We start from the raw sequence: 20,898 nt of genomic DNA on the forward strand, positions 1-20,898 counted from the left end.
GTGTCCGTCAGTAGCATATAATTCACGAGTTCAACAAACAACACACTCGAGAATCAACGAAATATGGACCGTTAATTGAACTCGCAAACTCCACATCACCGACAAACACACAACCAAAACCAAACTCACGTCAAAAACCCAGCGGGTATAAATGCAATCCGCGAAAGAAAAAAATAAAAACAGGAAGTGGGTTATATCTATGGTATAACCGCAAGGGTGACGTAGGACTTTCGTTGATTTAGAGATCATTTGTATGAAGTTGAATCTGAGTTCATTCTGAATGAATGAATATTTGGAGAACTTCGAAAACGAGAGCGTTAAGTTGGAGGCACAAGGTTTTATACATCCAATATTGGATACGGAAATATCCTACTGATGGGGAAGAATAATCTTCAGAAGCTATCCTGTTGATTGCGATTGATTGAAAAATCACAAAACCAAATGTATTTGGTCACAGTGTTACATGGATAGAAAACATTAAAATAAACTCTTTCATATGAATGTAATTTTAAATTCCCAGAGGAACTGGCAGATTATTTTCAGTAACGATTAGACATTTCCACATTTTCCTCGATACTGGAAGCCCATCAGTGGTTAATGCTAACTCGATAACCATCTGTTAATAGCACTTGATTGAAACATATTTGGTCACAGTGTTACATGGATAGAAAACATTCAAATAAACTCTTTCACATGAATGTATTTTTAAATTCCTAGAGGAACTGGCAGATTATTTTCCGGATCTTTCTCGATCCAAACGGAAAGAATTCCGTGCGTGTATGTGTGTGTGTAGCGGCTGCTTCGAGATCTTCCCGGGGAACCGTTTGTAGCATCACTCTCCTCCTGATGGATTCCCTTCTGGCCTAAGGTGCACAAACAGGCTCTTGGTGACACCGTTCATCCGCGCTTTCATGATAAATGAAGAGCTTCACCACAACAGCGACAACATGCTCCAATCGCTGTTCAATTAGAACTGAGTGGATTTCCGAGCGGCGCTCGCTTATATACCGATTGGTGATTTCAATAGCCTATTTTGAAAGCAAATTTAAGACTATTGAAACAAGTTTTTGGATCAGAAAGTAACAAGTATAGAACGCGTAGACATTTTATCTTTCGAATGAAGTGTTTATCATACCATTTCGTTCAGTTGTTTAGAAGCTATTAACACTCAAAATCTCGGTCTCCGGCGTAACGCTTTCGTTTTCGAAACTTTGATTTTACACCCCGGTATAGAAATGAAAGACGTAGTCCTACGTCAAAACAATACAAAACACACTATAATATAAAACCAACGACACCCACAAACAGCATCAGACTACACACTCAACGGATAACAATCCTAAATCTAAAATCACATCTTAACTCAATGCAGTTATATTAAAGAATTGCATAAGAGTATATGAAAACAAATAAAAACTTAGCTCCTCATGTCAATAAATCCTCCCATGTCGATGTCGATAACATCACCATCACACAACAAATTATTGCTGAACGCTACAAAACACACTTGAACACTATAGTATTCGTATACGTTTCGGAACGAGTTTATGAAATTTATTCCATAGACACTGACATGTTATAACGCGAAGGAGCCTTTTCTCTCTTTTGTATAGAGCATGGAGCAATGAAAACAATCGCGCTCACTTCACCCCCTTTCTTTTCAAAACACTTCGATAGCGAGGAAAACACCTAAAACTTCGTTCGATGAAATCAAACCAAACTTCACGTTTTGACTCATTTCAAAAACATTCGTTAATCCAATATAAACCGATAAGTTAAACGAACAAAATGTACCCGGCGTAAAGCAAAATAAACCGAAACACCTTTAGCGTGTCAAATGACGAATAACGAAACAAATGTGGAGCGAAGGAAAAACACATCCGCACCCGACGACAGCACGATTGGAACTCCATCTGTACGGACAATTTTTTGGCCCGAATTTTTCGACTTTTTTTAACTATATTACGATTCTATCGAGCTCAACAATTTTTTCGGTTATTTTGATGGCTGGGCAATAAAAAAGACATATTTGTTTATGAAATGAAACAGATTAACCGCTGCATAGATTATATTTTATACATACATTTTTGTGCTGCAATATTTGAGGCACTGCTGTACGGACAATTTTTTGATACAGTGTACGTACTTATTTATGTTGATGACATCGTCATTGCCTGCCAGAGCGAGAAAGAGTTCGTTTTAATAGTTGAACTCGGAGACATCAAGTTTTGTTTGGGTATTCACGTAAAATTGAAGGATGAGCACTATGTATTGTATCACGAATCAGGTACGGTGGATTACGAATTGTATTTAGAGAGTGGTAAACATTATTAAATTTGGATTAACAACATGGGCTTGCAAGAAATAAATATCAGTAGCACTTTCCAGTTGTAAAGCTGAACATGTTGCGTTGGTGAATGTCTCCAGAAACTCCAGTGGTTACGAAAACTGTACACTGATCTTGGTGTGTTGTTACTATAGCCCTTTCAGGTATACAAAGATAATTCAAGTTGCATAGCGCTTACAGAAGCTGACTGGTCTTTCCGTCGATCCAAACACATCGATAATAAGTTCTGCTGAAGCATGATGGTTAAAGATGACATTGTAACAATTCGATACTCTCCAACGGATCGGATGTAAGTCCCTGGGATCAGTCAAACTGAAGGCGTTGTGACAATTAATCGTAATTAAGTTCAGCGAAATTGAGGAGGAGTGTCGATCATAGCAGGTCGCGTTTTATAGCTAGCAACATCGCTGAAACATGTTCTTGATTTGCCAGAGTTAATAAAATATTTTTTTCAGAAGCCTTTTGAACCTCAAGCAGTTAGCACGTATTTAGCTTCTATTTCATAATCCGAGAGTCTACGCATAACTTCCACTGCTCTCACTGTAAAACAAACCTTGAAAAACAAAGCGTTATATTCAATTTCACTGGTAATTTACTTGGTTTACTCCGGGCCAGATGTCTTGTAACTGAGACACGTAAAGGGTGTGTCACATCAAATTGCATCACGGAAAAAACGCTGTAGAAATTCGCCCAGTAGACCGATCCTTTTGAAAATTTTAGATTGTAAAATAAAAACTATTAAACAACTTTTGGCATTTTCTTTTTATTCATACTTCGAGCCCAAGCCCGTATGCTCTCACCTTCCTCTTTACCCCGTCCATAAGGTTCTGTACAACGTCAGGTTGTAGTTTTTTTTGAACAGAAATCCATTTTCTTTTGAAGTCCGCCTCCGATTTGACAACTTTTGGGTTCTTCCGGAGGGCCTGCTTCATAATCGCCCAATATTTCTCTATTGGGCGAAGCTCCGGCGCGTTGGGCGGGTTCATTTCCTTTGGCACGAAGGTGACCCCGTTGGCTTCGTACCACTCCAACACGTTCTTTGAATAGTGGCACGAAGCGAGATCCGGCCAGAAGATGGTCGGGCCCTCGTGCTGCTTCAATAGTGGTAGTAAGGGCTTCTGTAGGCACTCCTTAAGGTAAACCTGCCCGTTTACCGTGCCGGTCATCACGAAGGGGGCGCTCCGCTTTCCGCAAGACCAGATCGCTTGCCACACCATGTATTTTTTGGCAAACCTAGATAGTTTCTGCTTGCGAATCTCCTCCGGAACGCTGAATTTGTCCTCTGCGGAGAAGAACAACAGGCCCGTCAGCTGACGAAAGTCCGCTTTGACGTAGGTTTCGTCGTCCATTACCAGGCAATGCGGCTTCGTCAGCATTTCGGTGTACAGCGTTCTGAACCTTGTATGTACGCAGGCCCTCCCGCTGCTTGGTCCGCTAGACGAATGAACTTGACAAATTCAGCTTATTGGCGACATCCCGGACCGAACTTCTCGGATCACGTCTAAACTGCTTAACTACGCGCTTGTGATCTTTTTCACTGACGGAGCATCCATTTTTGCCGTTCTTCACCTTCCGGTCGATGGTTAGGTTCTGGAAGTATCGTTTTAGTACTCTGCTGACCGTGGATTGGACGATTCCCAGCATCTTACCGATGTCCCGATGTGACAACTCCGGATTCTCGAAATGAGTGCACAGGATTAATTCACGACGCTCTTTTTCGTTCGACGACATTTTTCCAAATTTACGAAAAATTGACAGTGAGGCATGGCCAACGTGATCTATACACTCTTATCTGATTATAAGCGAAAGCTGAAGATATAATTCCTAAAAATTAAATTTCTACAGCGTTTTTTCCGTGATGCAATTTGATGTGACACACCCTTTAATCGAAAATGAGTTGTTCCCAGTTGGGTAATGTCAATGCAAATAGGATTTGTTTTATTGATGAAAAAATGCAGGTGCTCCGTCAAATGTTTTGCATTAAAGAGTGCTCTGTCATAAAAAAATCTGAAAATCCCTGATCTAGGGTAAAAAACACCCAGTCGATGAAGGGAGAGACATTAAACCCTTAAGGTAAACTGACCAGACGTCCCGCGTTACGCGGGACAGTCCCGCATTTCAAAGAAATGTCCCGCGTAATATTGCGTCCCGCGAAACGTCCCGCATTTGGCAAAAGAAACGAAAATGTCCCGCGATATCAATATATTTCAATATCACAATTTGATCATGTTGATTTTCTTTAATGGAAAAAAAAACTTTTATTTGGCAGAGTGTTCAAGAGCGCTTCTAATGCATCCAAAGATTAATACGTTGAGCTGGTTTCATCACACCGACAGTGGGATTTTTGTTTAAAGAGTGTCAACTGGAAGCGACAGCAACAGAATTGGAAAATGATTTTTATAAAAGTCCCCTATTGATCCGCAGGGACCAACGTGATTAAGACGAAAAATTCATCTTTGGTCCTCTAGCTCGGTCAGGGCTTAACGTTTCAAATAAGCCGAAAGAACTAGTGTATACTCGACAGGAAGAGGCAGAGTTGTTTGATGAAGTATCGTAAATGAAGCGCTGGGTGGTCTTACGGAAGATGGCCGGAACCTCAACCATGGCCGATAAAAAGATATAAGTCGACGTGTTGTTTTACCTTTTCGTGGCTTTGGTGGTCGACTGTCTCTCAATTTTAGCCATTCGTCCAAAAGTTTTCTATCGGTCGCAGCTGGGAAATGTTGGAAAGGTTGGCGGTCTTCGCGACAATGTTTATCTCCAGCCGATCCATCCTCCAGTGATCTTTTGGCATAATGGGCTGATCCCAGGTTCGGCATAAAGACCACATCACCTTCGCCACTTCCGGCAAGCACTTCATACTATATATCTCCTCGTTCATCATATGATTCGAAACAAGAGCGGCTTGGACATTCCCTTCACGTCTGTCAGAGAAGAACCTTCTTCGAGAACTTGATGTGGATGATATATTCGACGTCATCGGTTACCTGGAGAACGTGAAGTACCCGGTCCCGTGCCATTCGTTGAATTCTAGCATCAAGTACGTCTCATCTTTCATTATGAGCCAGGAAAGAAGTTTTTCACCAGCACCTCATGCTACTCCTTCTGGGTGATTGCATGCTGCTCAGATACGGCCGGTCTCGTTTGGCGCTTCAACATTGAAATGTCCATTTTGGCCAGATTCACCTTCACCGTTTGGCCGGTTGCATCGATCTCCCGGCTTAAGGAGCGGCAGGGATGATGTTGTAAATACCAGATCGGCTATATGTGGTGGACACAAAGTACCTTAGGATGTCCAACTTTTTCGCTGTAGGGTGAAGCTTGCAGTATGAAAAAATCATCAAGTTGCTTGACGTGCTGGTGCTGCAAATCAACAGCCTTGAATCATTTTAGTTGTAGGCTTAATAAACGTAAGATTCAAGGAAAATTTGTTCCATAAAATTATATTTCATCACCATCCGAAATTAGTCCATTTTTTTGAATGCATACGTTAACACTAAAATCGATGAAAAATGAATTGGAATTTTCGAGCATTCCATTCGGTAATTTGAAGAAAATTGTAGAATTTGAATCTTGCTTGCCAGGCGTAAATGCTCTGATCGAACGTGTGGTTTTCAGACGTAAACAAAATCTAAACCACCGAAAAATCACAACTGGGTGCCGATACTTAGAAAGAAATAATACAAATCAGTTTAGACTCGCTAAACTATGGTTTATGTTCACACAACGTATATATAACGTTTTGTTTTTTGTGTCCCGCGTTAGACCTCTGACCATCTGGTCACTTTACCTTAAGGGGAAATTCACAAACTTATGAACCCAAAATAGAAAAATACACCGTGGGTTCAAAATGCAATGCTAGACTCCCAAGCTAAACTACGTTGTAGTTCTTACTGTAGGGACGGAAGCATTCGGTTTTGATTCCTCACTTCGAGAAGATGCGACTTCTCGTAACACTCGTCTGCAACACCACATATTATAGTTCTCGAATCTGTGTACCTGTCTGCGAATGCCAAATCAAATGGGCGCCGTCGTACCATCTGTTATCTGGATATCGCCTCCTCTCCCCTCGATCCCCGAAAGCTCACCATTGAGGAGCTAAATAGTGTGCCAACATCCCATTGAGAATGATATGGATCATTAAGTTTCTTATAACTTTTCCAGCTCAGCGCAGTGCTGCTGCTCCTTATGCAGTCATGCATCAGTGATCTTTATGTTGCCTCTCGGCACCAAATCCTCGCAGCGTTCAATCGCCACCGTAGAAAAAAATATCGTCGAGCAACAGTCGTGGAAATTTGCAACATTGAGCTGCAAAGTAATCAACAGTTGTGATCACCTGAGCGTGGCGGATAACAGTTTCCCCAAAGGCGAGAGACCAGGGCACAAAAACAACCAAGAGCTGCACAATCGAAGCCAGATAAATGTCTATGAATAAACATTAATTGTTTCAATAAAACAATTTAAATTTTTCCTTCCTCTCTTTTGGGTTCCCGTTTTTTTTCCCTCATGGTACGTCTCATCAAGCTGGCAAACTCTCGGGATGTTCATAGCCGTGGCTTTTATCTGCATGGGCATGTTTATGAGCAAACAAACGCCCGCTCTCACAGTCCAAGACGGTCCCAGGACTGCACTGCTCGATCTGCTCAGTGTCGAAGACATCGAGTGCAATTCCAGGAAAATTCATTTGCAAATATTAAACATACATCATTAGGTGCCATCCGTTTCGGTGTGCTCGATGTCATTCGCTGGCTCCGTAGACATTCGCTAGTTCTATCTGAGATAGAAGACAAGACAAAAACGAACTGCTTTCGAGAATCGAAACGCCATGTTGTGACGGGGGATTCTGTTAACATCGGATGTTTTACATCGTTTTATCTGCTGCGAGCATCGCCTATCCGTCGCCAGCCGCTGAGATCCCCGCTGCTGGCCGCGTTGAATTCCACCGATTGGAGGAATGCTCCGTCGATCGGTGTCATTATCGTTGCTGCGTTTTACCTTGCACTTTTCACTGCGGACTTCGAAGTGACGCAGATAGATCAAGATCAAGTGGTTTCAGACTTTTACCAGTTGCAAGTTCCTCCAAGCTATATCAATGATACAAAGACGTAAACAAAGCGATGCCTCCAAATAACCATAATGCGAAAACTAATCACCGTTTCTCAGTATAAACTTTTTATGTTTTAGAGATTATCTCTTCGTATGATTCACTGTCGAAAAATATATCACCAAATACCAATGCATCTCTCTCCCAAGTACATGTGAGAAATAGCACAAGGGTCTATTATACAGGATATTCCATTTCGGGCTTCCGAAAGTATACAGCCCTGCGCTGACAATCGTTTGACATAGCTGTCAACCGAAGCGTCATATCGTTGGTTGAATGTCTGCCATTTTACAATATGGATCGTTTTAGCATCGCACAACGTGTTAGTTTTGTTAAATTATACTATAAAAATGATGAAAAACCGGCAAATGTTTTTCGAGCATTACGGACGGATTTTGGTCGTCATGGACGGCCTACAGAGCACACAATCGCTAATGTAGTGCGTTAATTCGAACAAACTGGATCCGTAGCGGATATTGTGAAACCTGTGCATCATCGTAATGTGCGTTCGGCCGAAAATATTGCTGCTGTTGCTGCCAGTGTGGAGGATGACCCGAATGTTTCGATTCTACGGCGTGCTCAGCAATTGGGCTTGTCAAACACATCATTGTGGCGAATTTTGCATTTGGACTTGCACCTACATCCATATAAAGTCCAATTGGTACAAAAATTAGAGCGTGGTGACCATGGAATGCGTCGGGCATACGTCGATTGGGTGAACGCAAAATGCTGAATTTTCGCATCAAATTTTCTTCAGCGATGAGGCACATTTCGAGCTCGGTGGCTATGTGAACACTCAAAATTTCCGTATATGGGGCTCAGCAAATTCACACGTGATTGTTGAGAGGCTATAGCATCCGCCAAAAGTCACTGTTTGGTGCGCATTATGGTCTGGTGGAGTCATCGGGCCGTATTTCTTTGGAAATGAGGACGGCGAGACGGTAACTGTGAATGGTGAGCGCTATGGCCGCATGTTAACCGATTTTTTTTTACCACAAATTGAAGATATGGATACGGATGACATGTGGTTTCAGCAGGACGGCGCCACGTGCCACACAACACAACCGAACATGGCCATATTGCGAACGAAATTTGAGGGACGCATAATTTCGCGTTTTGGATGCCAATTGGCCGTCCAGATCATGCGATTTGAACCCGCTAGACTTTTTTTTTTGTGGGGTTATGCGAAAGACCGTGTCTATGCCAACTCTCCGCAAATTCTTGAACATTTGAAAGACAACATTCGTGAAGTTATGACCGAGATACCGTCCCATATGTGCCGAAAAGTCATCGAAAATTACCTGTTCCGGATCAAGGTGTGCGAGGAAGTCCTAGGTGGACATTTGAATGATGTTGTATTTCACACATAATGGCATAAACCAAACTTCAATTTGAAATAAAAGTTTCATCGAAATTCGAATTTTAAGTGTGTTTTATTTCAATTTATTTTCGGAATTTGAAGTTGGAAAACCCTGTATGTCATGGATATAGAAGGATGCTGTGAACAATGTTAGAGTATTACTTAGAACGTTTTTACCTTTCTACACCATTGGTCTCCGAAGACTTTCTCGGATTTAATCGACCTGATTTATGAAAGGGATTGCATGGCTCTAGTTTGGATCATTTCCACTGAGGCTTATCTCTAGTTTTACCAATCAACATTTTTTCTCATCTTTATGTACGAATGCGCTCTTTTGGGTGTTAATACGAAAATACGGAAATTTAGATAATTCCCACACAGCAAGATATCGAACGTACTTTCTTTCCTTGTTTGCCACCAATTATTATGGAAGAGCCAGCAACATTCGATTGCGCTAATGAAACATGTTTTTCGATCCATACGTAGCTGCCTGTCTGTTCTTTTGGGTTCCGAATGGAACTTGAGAAGCACAAAAAAAATACGCTTTCAACGGTAGAAATCATCGAGCAATAGCAGAAGGAAATAGAACCAAGATAGCCTTTGGCATGATTCCTTTAAGTTTTCCAGCCGCACACACCCGCACAAAAGGGAACTATGAATCCTGCGGCCAACGAGTATCCTCGACTTTACAACTTTGTGGATCGGATTGCGTCCCGTTTTCTTCGCAATCGTTTAATTACTCCAATGATTGCTTACTCTCCGGCGAACACAGAGCGAGACAGACTGAAAAGTTGAACGTAATAAATTACGGCTTGGATCAGATTTGTTTGTAGATAATCGTAACTTTGTATCGGAAACAAAATGACCAGCGGCGAAATTCTACCAGACCCAAAATATTTTCTTGCCAAAAGCGAATCCGTATCGGGGTGATAAAGTTTAACGAAAAATATTTATGGATTTTTAAGATTAGAAATACTTATAGATAAAGCCAAATTAATGGGTTTTCGGATGTTAAATATCTTTTGTTAATGTGATTGCAGTAGTGTACAAATGATTAGAGCAGGCTGACAGAAAAAAATGAATTCGCTTATACTGAATCCGTCCCTATATACGAGAGATCAATTTAGCAGCAACGCCACTCTTTTTTTCTGTCAGTTTTATATTGAACTAGCTAACCCGGCAAACTTCGTCCCGCCCAAAATTTGATTATTGTTATCAATACCTTCATACATTCACATTTTCTTACTATGAGCAAATTCATGGGTCTAATCGCAGAGCTGTTCATTGATTGATCTTCTAATCGACCCCGTTTAATCGGTACATTTATTACACCCTAAAACCTCGATATGCAAAATTGGTTCCATTTGCTTGATTAACTCTCGAGCAATGCAGAAATTTGAGTTTCATTCGTATGGCAGCTTCCCCCTTAAAGTGGGGGGTGTTAGTCTAACCACCGTAAAAATATTTATTGCACCCTAAAACCTACACATGCAAAATTTGGTTCCATCTGCTTGATTAATTCTAGCGTAATGCAGAAATTTGTGTTTCATTTGTATGGCAGTCCCCTTTCGAAATGGGGGTGGAGAGTCTAACAACCATAGAAACATTTATTGCATCCTAAAACCTCAATATGCCAAATTTGGTTTCATTTGATTGATTAATTCTCGAGTAATGCAGAAATTTGTGTTTCATTTGTATGGCAGCCCCCCTTAAAGAGGGGGGTGGAGAGTCTAACCTCCATAGAAGTATTTATTGCATCCTAAAACCCCAATATGCCTAATTTGGTTTCATTTGCTTGATTAATTCTCGCGTAATGCAGAAATTTGTTTTTCATTTGTATGGCAGCCCCCCCTTAGAGATGGGGTGGAGAGTCTAACTACCATAGAAACAATTATTGTGTCCTAAAACCTCAATATGCCTAATTTGGTTTCATTTGATAGATTAATTCTCGAGTAATGCAGAAATTTGTGTTTCATTTGTATGGCAGCTCCCCCCTTAAAGAGGGAGGTGGAGAGTCTAACCACCATAGAAACATTTATTACACCCTAAAACCTCCATATGCCAAATTTCGTTTCATTTGCTTGATTAATTCCCGAGTAATGTAGAAATTTGTGTTTAATTTGTATGGCAGTAAAACCTTCCCCGGCCCCAAAAACCCCTACAAACCAATTTTCATGTTGATCAGTTCAGTTTCCGAGTCCATAAGAATCAAACAGACAGACAGAAATCCATTTTTATATATTATATATAGATACTTAAAATTATCCTATTTAAGTCAAATATTCGCCGTTTTGTTCGCCGTTTTGTTGCCATTTAGAAGGCAACTTCAATATCCCACCCTTATAAATGAGGGACGGAACACTCAGCAGGAACGCGCAACCGGAGTGAAAAATACGGACGGAGTTTTCGGCTAGCAGAATGAAACACAAACAGAATGAAAACACGTCTGATCTGTAGCGAGTGTAGTTTTATTCTGTCAGAAAAAATACAATCATGGTAACGGCAAACGGAAATGAATAAACGCACGCAAGGTGCATAGAACGAATAGTGGTGGGAACATAATATCGTTCCCTTTTACAAGGTTACATAACGAGGTGCTCATCATTCTCCATCAATAAAACCTCCCCTCCTTTTTTGAAAAAAACTCCGACAGCCAGTTTCCGCAAGCCACTTTTGAGGCCAACTTAGTATCACCAAGAGCATTTTGCATGGACCGGAAGAGATGATAATCATTTGGAGCCAGGCCCGGACTATACGGTGGGTGCAATAGGACATCCCATCCGAGCTCCCGTAGCTTCTGGCGGTTTATCAAAGATGTGTGAGGCCGAGCGTCGTCCTGGTGGAAAACAACACCATTCCTATTGATCATTTCTGGCCGCTTCTGGTCAACCGCCTGCTTCGAACGGTCAAGCTGCTCACAGTAGAGAACCGAGTTGAGGGTCTGGCCAAAGTTGAGCAGCTCATAGTGGATGATTCCCTTCCAATCCCACCAAACACACAGCAAAATCTTCCAGGCCGTCAATCCGGGTTTGGCGAAGGTTTGGACCGGCTCACCGCGCTTCGACCACAACTTTTTTCGCTTTAGGTTGTCCTACGTGATTCACTTTTCAAAAATGGGTCGAGTTCGTTCCGTTTCAGCAGTGCGTCGCAGGCGTTGATTCGGTCTACAAGTTTTTTTAGCGTCAGCTCGTGTGGTACCCATACATTCAGCTTTTTTTGGAATCCAATCTTCTGCAAATGGTTCCAAACGATTTTATGGTCTATACCCAGGTCCTGGCCAATCGAGCGAGTGCTCACGTGCCGGTCTACTTCGATGATTTCAACGATTTTATCGGTTTGGCCTACCAGTACGGGGTGTATCTTCGACAGCCACTACACCAGAACGAAATTGATTAAACCACGCTGTGCTGTGCGAATCGTTACAGTATCGGGTCCATAAACTACACAAATTTGTTCGGCCGCCTTCGTTGCAGTTTTACCTCGCAGGTAGTAAAAACCTAAAATTTGCTTGGTGGACTCCATCTTTGGCGCGCTATAATTTGAGACTGAAAAGGACAATCACAACACTGTCAAAACCACACTTGTAGCACAGATTGTCGTCTATAAATAGCCATATGACCCGATTCGATAAGTACAAAACATGATATGTTTAAGTGTTGCCATATATTGACAATATACGACATTTCGTTTTCCCTAACCTAATATATTAAAAACTGGATAAAGTGGGATAATATTTTCAAAACTGGAAGTTTGTTAGGGTCCAACTGTTCGACTGGATCGAGAATAATCCAGTTGAAACTAGAACATTGGCAACCCTGGTCCCGTATTCGTATTGAATGAGCAACTGTGAGAGCACGGATTGCTTCTGTTCGACCAATGAGAACGGAGGATTTTTGTGTAGATGTTGGTTGACATTTTTCAATTGTTCGATGGTTTTTTTTTCATAAAAATATAATTTTCTTCATTGTAATAAATGTTGTGATGTACCTAAATCGATTGATGAAAATATCTTGTAAATCCATCAGAAAATTACTGAAGAAATGATGCGGCCTTCTGATTACCCTTGAGATCACTTTTGAGTAGGGGAAACGTATAAAAAAACAGCAGTCTAGTTATGTGAGTTTGAACATTAACAAAATTTTGCTTGATTTATCCGTTTTGTCTACCCTCTGTAGCTTTTAACTCTGCTGTTCCAAATGAATCATTCAACTCGTTTCATTGTCAGTTGAATTGTAATTTTCAGTATGCAAACCCGTATTAGCTGCTCATCTATGATTCCGTAATCAATAGAACGGAAACATTTTCGAGCGATCGAAATCCCGCCGTCCCTTTGAACTTCAATTGAAACCTTCCACATCATATGAAGATATGAAGGATATAATGATGATATTCATTGAAAACGCGGGGAATTCCTGCCCGTTTCCGTTGAAAAAAATCTGAACGATTTTGCAAATTTTTAATTTCCTAATTGCAAACTCATTTGTATGGCAATTTAATGACGTCAAAAGATGCTCGTCGTTCTTTTTTTTTTACATCAACCACAGAGCACCGCCGTCATAGGGTTGAAAGCACTACTGAATGGGTCAGCAACAGCAGCAGCAGCCGTAGCGATAGGTTTGGTCGAAGGAATCAATGATGCGATGATTGGATGGATGCTGAAAAGAGAGTTTGTTTGAAGAACCCTTCAACTTATGGTGCACTTTGATCAGGCATCGAATTGCGCAAAACTCATTCGACGGGGGAAAGATCTTGCACTTTTTCGCCTTATTTTCCCCTCCAGTTAGGGCCGCTACAGCTGCCCGGAAAGAATCCTTTTTTCATGCGAGTCGATACCTACCATAGCTAGACCCCCTCGGCTTTCTTTGTAGATCGACAGCTAAATTTGCAAACTTGTACTCGCCGAAGTGGTTCGTGTTCAACTCGGGCGAGAGAAAAAGGCTTTCACGCTAATGAAACAAACACTCGACGTGATTTCATCGAATCGTAGCGGTTTTTCAATTTTAGAAATTATATTTGCTTGTTTGTGAACGTCACTCAAGTGAATGACTCGACACGTGTTGCGGAGACGTTTGGCGCACGGCGATTGATTAAAAAAGGACAAAAAGTAAGTGAGGCCTTGCCTATTCAAATCTGTACTGTATAGATTTTAGCACAATAATGTGGGGAGCAATGAGGATTTAGTAGATTACCAACATTATCATCGCCATTGTTCAAGTTTGACAGGAAGTTAAAAAACAGCGTTTTGCAAATGGTTCACTTTCCCCCGAAAAACCACAGTGAATCGAAAAAAAAATACATAAATTGAAATTAATTACACACATTCACTGTGGATAAGGAATCTGAAATGAGCAGAAAAATTACTGTTTATTGTTCCTTGCACTCATGTTGACAATTATATTGTGATTAATTGAATTGTTTTTATTCATTGCATTACGAAACGAAATGCAAATGCCACGTTGCATACACAATGATTGGAGTGGGTGGGCAAAAAATCGGTGGTTCACCAAATGCAGTGTTGTTGCGCAAATATTTGGTAGGAAATTGGCACTGTTGATTGAAAAATAATTGCACATTCAATAATGCTCGACTCCATCAGCATGTGATTCAAAAAGGCTCCCGCGAACTGCGATATTTATTTGGCTCGTCTATGTGACCGCTAGGTGTGGGAGGCCGACAAGGAACGTTTGATATTCGAAGGTTAGCAACCTGGGTTCCGAAACATGCGGTGCGCTAACAAGTTCATCGAGGGGATGTACATTATTGACTCCCCGTCCGAGGGCACTTTCATGCAACAGTACATATAGTTGTCCACCCTCACCAAACTGTCAGTCGAATGCTCATTTGATGGCGACTATTTTTCGGGCATAGAGAGCTGAATTGTTTGCACGAACCACTGACGGTAATATGAACATGTTGAAACTTTTATTTTATTTAGTCTTATCTAAACGAAAATTGAAGAAATTACGAAAATTACAGTTCTTATGATTTTTCTAACACTAAACCTTTCAACATTCCATGTATATCTATTTCTACCGATGGCAGTAAAATGACCGCTTTTGAAACAAACGAACTATTTAATTATCAGGAATTATCAGGAAATAATCTACCGTCAAAATTTTCTATAAACATATTTTTCTCGTGTGGAACAAATTGTTCATAGTTTCATAAATTTTTTTCACAATACCCAATTTGACTTGTTTTTATTTTTTTCAGAAGTTACCGGTCATTTCATGCTCCTGTTCATTATGGTATTCAGAGGGAAATTCATCCGCCCACTGAAATAAAAATTCTTGTTATGATATTCTTTCTCCAGTTGTTTGATTATATAAAACCGAAGCATTTATAGCAATTAAATAAAAATTTTTAGAAAGTCTGTCTACGAGATTTTGATTGTGTGATATATTTTCTAGCCGTTTGATCCTTCAAGGGTAAGGGTAAGGGTAAGTCCGTTGTATACTTTTACCTTTTTTTCCTATTTCCATAAATTTATACTTCCAACTTAGTAAAAGAGCTTTCTTGTTCGCTTTGCTTTTGGTAATTGTAAAATTTAAATTATTTGATTTGTAAAACTGCATTGAAAACGGGCTATTTTGTCTTTTGTTTTATTTTGCAGGTTTGGGCAATTACACTCAATCGAATAGTTCCTACTAATGTACTTATGTTTGCACTAATTTTTTGTTTTGCTTTTGTTGAGAATGGCTGTTCATAAACAATAAAATATCCAACTGGTTTGTAGCAGTTTTGGTTATTTTGTATGCCACATTTTCGATATGAGATCAAATTTGTCAGCCCACAAATGCTGGGACGCTCGTCTCTTCTATCAAAACGAATAAATCGCATAGTTTCCGAGAAAATATGCCTGTTCTTTGTTATTCGGAAGAATGCAGGACCCCATTTATTATTACATGGGCATGGAATGGTTAAATTTCTTATTCGATATGCACTAGATGCATATAAAATTACACTTAAATATCACAGAAACGTCTAAATAACTAAATCTGTAGAAGTTATTAATTTATTTATTTCACTCTTGCAGTATTGAACATGGTATGAAGCGAAGATTTTCAAAGTTAGGCATCTTGTTGTGTTATTTGAGTAAATGTCACACCCTGCGTGTGCTCTCAATGCTCTGTTCCTCATTATCTGTGTCAAATATATCATATTCTCCAGTATCGAACCGTAGCTCGCTGATATCACTTGTTTCTTCCAACTACTTCGTTTACAATCACATCTTAGGACTAAATTTTAAAATTTGTATTCAAATCATCAAAAATTAAATACAAACATTCTTACTTCTATTTTAATTTATTTATTACTGAAGTATGAACCACAAATTTTAACAACCAAGGTACAAACATTTGTATAACAGCCATTCCATGAGGTTATGCTTCAAAGAACCAAATTTTAGATCAATTTTCAGGGGCAAATTTTTAATGTTACTAGCTGACCCGGCAAACTTCGTCCCGCCCAGAATTTGTTTTTTGTTATCAATACCTTCAAACATTCACGTTTTCTTACTATGAGCAAGTTCATGGGTCCAATCGCAGAACTGTTCATTGATTGATCTTCTATTCGACTATTCGTTGAATTAACCTTTTATTATAAAATTCCTAGTATTTCTAACAAAACTCATCATTATAATATCAGATTATTTTCAGACATAATTTTCGTTCAAGATTTTTCAACCACTTGTTTTATACAGAAAATATGATAGATTAAAGACAGCCCTAAATCGGACAATTCCTTCCTCGAGTTCTGCTCTTATCAACACATCCGGCGATCCTTTTTTTTGTATAGATAGAAGAAGATATAGGAGTGCGTTTCATCACATTAAATTTCAATTCCAGTTTCGAACAAAAATCAATTTCGCTAGCGCAAACATCAAATGGTCTAACAGCACTTGTCACTATGTAATTGTAGAACATTTGTATGGCAGCCCTCCCTTTAGAGAAGAGGGAGGAGTATCTAACCACCGTAAAAACATTTATTGCATCCTAAAACCTCCTCATGCCAAATTTGGTTTCATTTGCTTGAATAATTCTCGAGTAATGTAGAAATTTGTTTTTCATTTGTATGGCAACCCCCCCCTTAAAGAGGGGGGTGGAGAGTCTAACCACCATAGAAACATTTGCTGCAGCCTAAAACTTCAATATGCCTAATTTGGTTTCATTTGCTTGATTGATTCTCGAGTAATGCAGAAATTTGTGTTTCATTTGTATGGCAGACCCCCTTAGAGAGGGGGTGGAGAGTCTAACTACCATAGAAACATTTATTGCACCCTAAAACCTCCATATGCCTAATTTGGTTTCATTTGCTTGAATAATTCTCGAGTAATGCAGAAATCTGTTTTTCATTTGTATGGCAGTCCAGTATAATTCTCAAAAAAATTTAACTCAATAATTATAATACCTACAAAGTTCTGGTCAAAACATGGAATATGGGAAATTGCTTGAACTTTCATTAAAAAATAACCAATATTTTTTTTAAAAACGACACTGGAAAAAATTAAAAATTACAAACCTCTCAAAAAATATATATGGAAGTCCAAGTTCTTACAAACGTAAAAGGATATTTAATTTACCTTTTTTGTCGACCGGTCGTACCCGAAGCTGTTTGAGCCTTGAAGTGACGCGTGTGGAGTTAAACAAAGAATGTGCACACGCAAACGTCAACAATCAACGGTCAGACGCCAACCTCAACCTCATTGTCAACAAGCAAACATAAACGGTTACACTAGTATGCGCATATGCACACACAGATGCAAATACACAGAGTTAATCAAAAGTTTCTGTTAGAGAGCGCCGTCCGATGAGCAAGGCTTGTGTGAACCATTGATGGCAAGCGCCAGAGTGAACGTGTTAAATAATAATGAAGTGAAAACTGGGGTCGGTTTAGGAACACCTTTTGTAGATCGCGGCATGCCATGTACTACAGGTAACAGTTAAATTGAATTTATAAAGCTTTTTTTGATGAACATACCATACGCAATTATAATTGCCTTGTTTTTTAATATTTCACAATCTAAGAGAACATTGAACCAGTTTTCCATACAGGTCAAAATATGTTTTTATCTGCTTCTGAAGCAACGAAAATCTAAAATGGCGCTAAAACGCTAGAATGAAGAGAGCAAGAAAAAAGTCACCAGGTTATTATATTGTTAGCGTTGTGACACCTTCTATTTGACAATACTGACAATTCGGTAGGAAGCACCGTTCCTGTGATACAAAAAGGGAGTAGGTTCAAGACCCCCTTTCATAACCTGGACCTTTGGAAAATGGGATCTCAGAGGAGAGTGAGATGTATTCAGGACAGTAACTAACCTTAAAAATAGTATATAGTTTGCTACAATACGGTGAAATTCATATTTATCCCTTTGCGGTCGTTTGTCTGCTCTCAGCCACCACAGCAAGGAAGTTCACTAATCTTGTACTATATGCAACAATAAACCAGTTCACCCTTTTCTAAAACAATTTTAATGTCTTGTGGATTTATTCACAAATACAAACGGTACTCCTATGAATAATACATTAAGTTACACAGTATAAACAAAAGTTGTCACCCATGCTCGAGGAAATACTTAATGGAAAACACCATGTATTGTAGCAAAGAGCATTATTCTGTATGTTCAAACAGAAGGATAAAAGGCGGAAGACGCTAAACTAATTATTTTTACGATACATCTAACACCTGAACTGCATTTGGGAATTGTTTCGAAAAATATTATACGAATTGTAGCATACATTTTTATATGAAAACAACACATTAAAACACATTGTTTAGTGAATATTTATCTGAAGTTTACATAAAAATAAATAAATATTGTTCATCTTTCATAATCTCACAATTTATACATTTTCTGCATATAACTTCACAAAGTGATACATCACTGCTATACAAGTACAAATAATTCCGACCGTAAAGGGTTAATACACTTAATCGATTTTGTGACGTGACAGCACTTTGTGGAGACTGTTACTTCGCACAGAGCGTGTTGTCACTTCACAGTATACAGAAATCTACGTTCATCTTTTGTTGACAAATCACGTTCATTTGTATGTTTTGAAACGGAACTGAATATACAACATTAATGTTCAACAGTTGGAAACTGCACAAAGTGAGTTCAACCATAAGATATTCTCCAACTGATGATTCTTGTTTGAAATTTTTTCAATTTCACATTGACATCGTATATTTTTTGGAAAGCGTGTGATTCATACACGAAAATTTGAGCAAACCTGAGTGAGTCAAAACGTTGTCACGCCACGCTGGAATGGGTGACAATTGTTTAAATGACCGTTACATTACCTCATGGTTTACTAGCGGTTGATACTCTAAATCCGGTGTAAAATAAACTTAACATAGCAAATTGAATGTACCGAAAAAACATGGGATAGTATTTTTGTAGTGAAAAATTAAAATGTGAAGTGATTTCAGACTTACAGAGCAAATAACTTTATAAATACTCATATATTATCCATTATCCATGGTAGACAAAACCAGTGTACATGTGATTTTCAGGAAGAACAAAATATTAAGAGAGATATTAGTTGAAAAAAATAGTAGCTTTATAATATAGAAAAGGTCGTGCAGTGGGTGAAAAAATATTGAAAATGAAATTTATTCAGAAGCAGTCATTTGACCGCTCTGGTAGGTGTAGTGTTTAGTGTTAAACTCTCATTACATGCATTGCTATAGAAGATATTGAGGTTGGTTTTATAAAAATTGGATGAAATGTAGTACTTAAACTACTGGTGCCATCTCTTAGTCAGACAGAACCTTTTTCACCCCACCGACGTGAAGTGTTGTTGGTTTTCCTTGGTATGTACACAAAAAAGTAGTTTGATTTTCTACATGCCATAAATTCCCCTTATGCCAAACTTTGATTTCTCTTCTCGAAAATAACGGCCCCCTCAACAGTCGATCTGTTGGCAATACAATCGCCCCGATAGTAAAGTGTCCCTTGTGGCCTAATTCAATGTTTGGATAATGCCTCACGCTAATGCATATGCCGAAGCCCGGCAAGCTGTCAAAGTACTTGAAATTGATGTGTCATGTGATAGGCCTCGCTGCTTGCCTGCAGCAGCAGCAGCAGCTTTCGATTCGGTCAGCTCCTTGGGGGATTCCTTCCTAAAGCGGGATTTAACATCAAAAGAAGAACAACAAATATGCCAAATTAGCAGCCAAATAATCTCTTTTCAGTGCTGGCTCTTAGCCGTGGACCATGCTGTAGGTGGGAAAATCCGCAATATAATGGTATTTTCGTGTAGTAAATATTGCCACATGTGCCACCAGAGACACAAACAAAAAAGGGAGAAAAATTGATTGATCAATGATTAGGGTGTTGTGATATATGTATGAGAGTAGATGCCAAACAACGTTTGTCGACGGCTACCATTGCAATGAATAACGAAGTTCAAACTCAGATAGAACGACTGAAAAAATAATAATGCAACAACTAAAGGAACATACTCATGTTGCTAATTTTCCAATTTTCCTCGCTAACAGTAGTAAATCATATTTATTTTAAAACAAAACAAGCATAAACTTGACGCTACCCTGAAGTGGCAGCAGAAGCATTCCTCTTTCCGCATTGAAGTTGACCGTCTCCCACGACTAGCGACAAAGTATGTATGTACATCGTCCAGTGTGGAGCCCATTAATTTCCAGAGAGTAATTTATGGACTCGTTGGTACTGCTGACCTCACCAAAATGTGTTTAAACGGAACCACATGGAGGAGACGACACATTTTAATCATCTTTCGCCTTTCGTTTCGCATCAACTTGACAGCCTAGTTCCACAAAGCATCAGCATCATTTATCACCTGACAATAAATCATACATCTCAAGCCTAACAAAAGCCCATCCGTTCGTTCATAGAACATACCACAAGGTCTACGCACTAAGCACTCGCACTGGAATTCACACATTCCGACACTCAGCAAACCGCAGTAGGTGATACCGCACACCGAGATTAATAATAAAATAAACATTTTTTCTTTCCTTTCTTCTTACTTTACAAGCCCTCCATTAGCCAGGGGTCCAGAGAAAATGTGATCCCCTAAAGATGGAATTCCGCTGAGGTAACAA

Source organism: Toxorhynchites rutilus, chromosome 2, assembly GCF_029784135.1.
Source record: "Toxorhynchites rutilus septentrionalis strain SRP chromosome 2, ASM2978413v1, whole genome shotgun sequence".
Classification (NCBI taxonomy): Eukaryota; Metazoa; Arthropoda; class Insecta; order Diptera; family Culicidae; genus Toxorhynchites; species Toxorhynchites rutilus.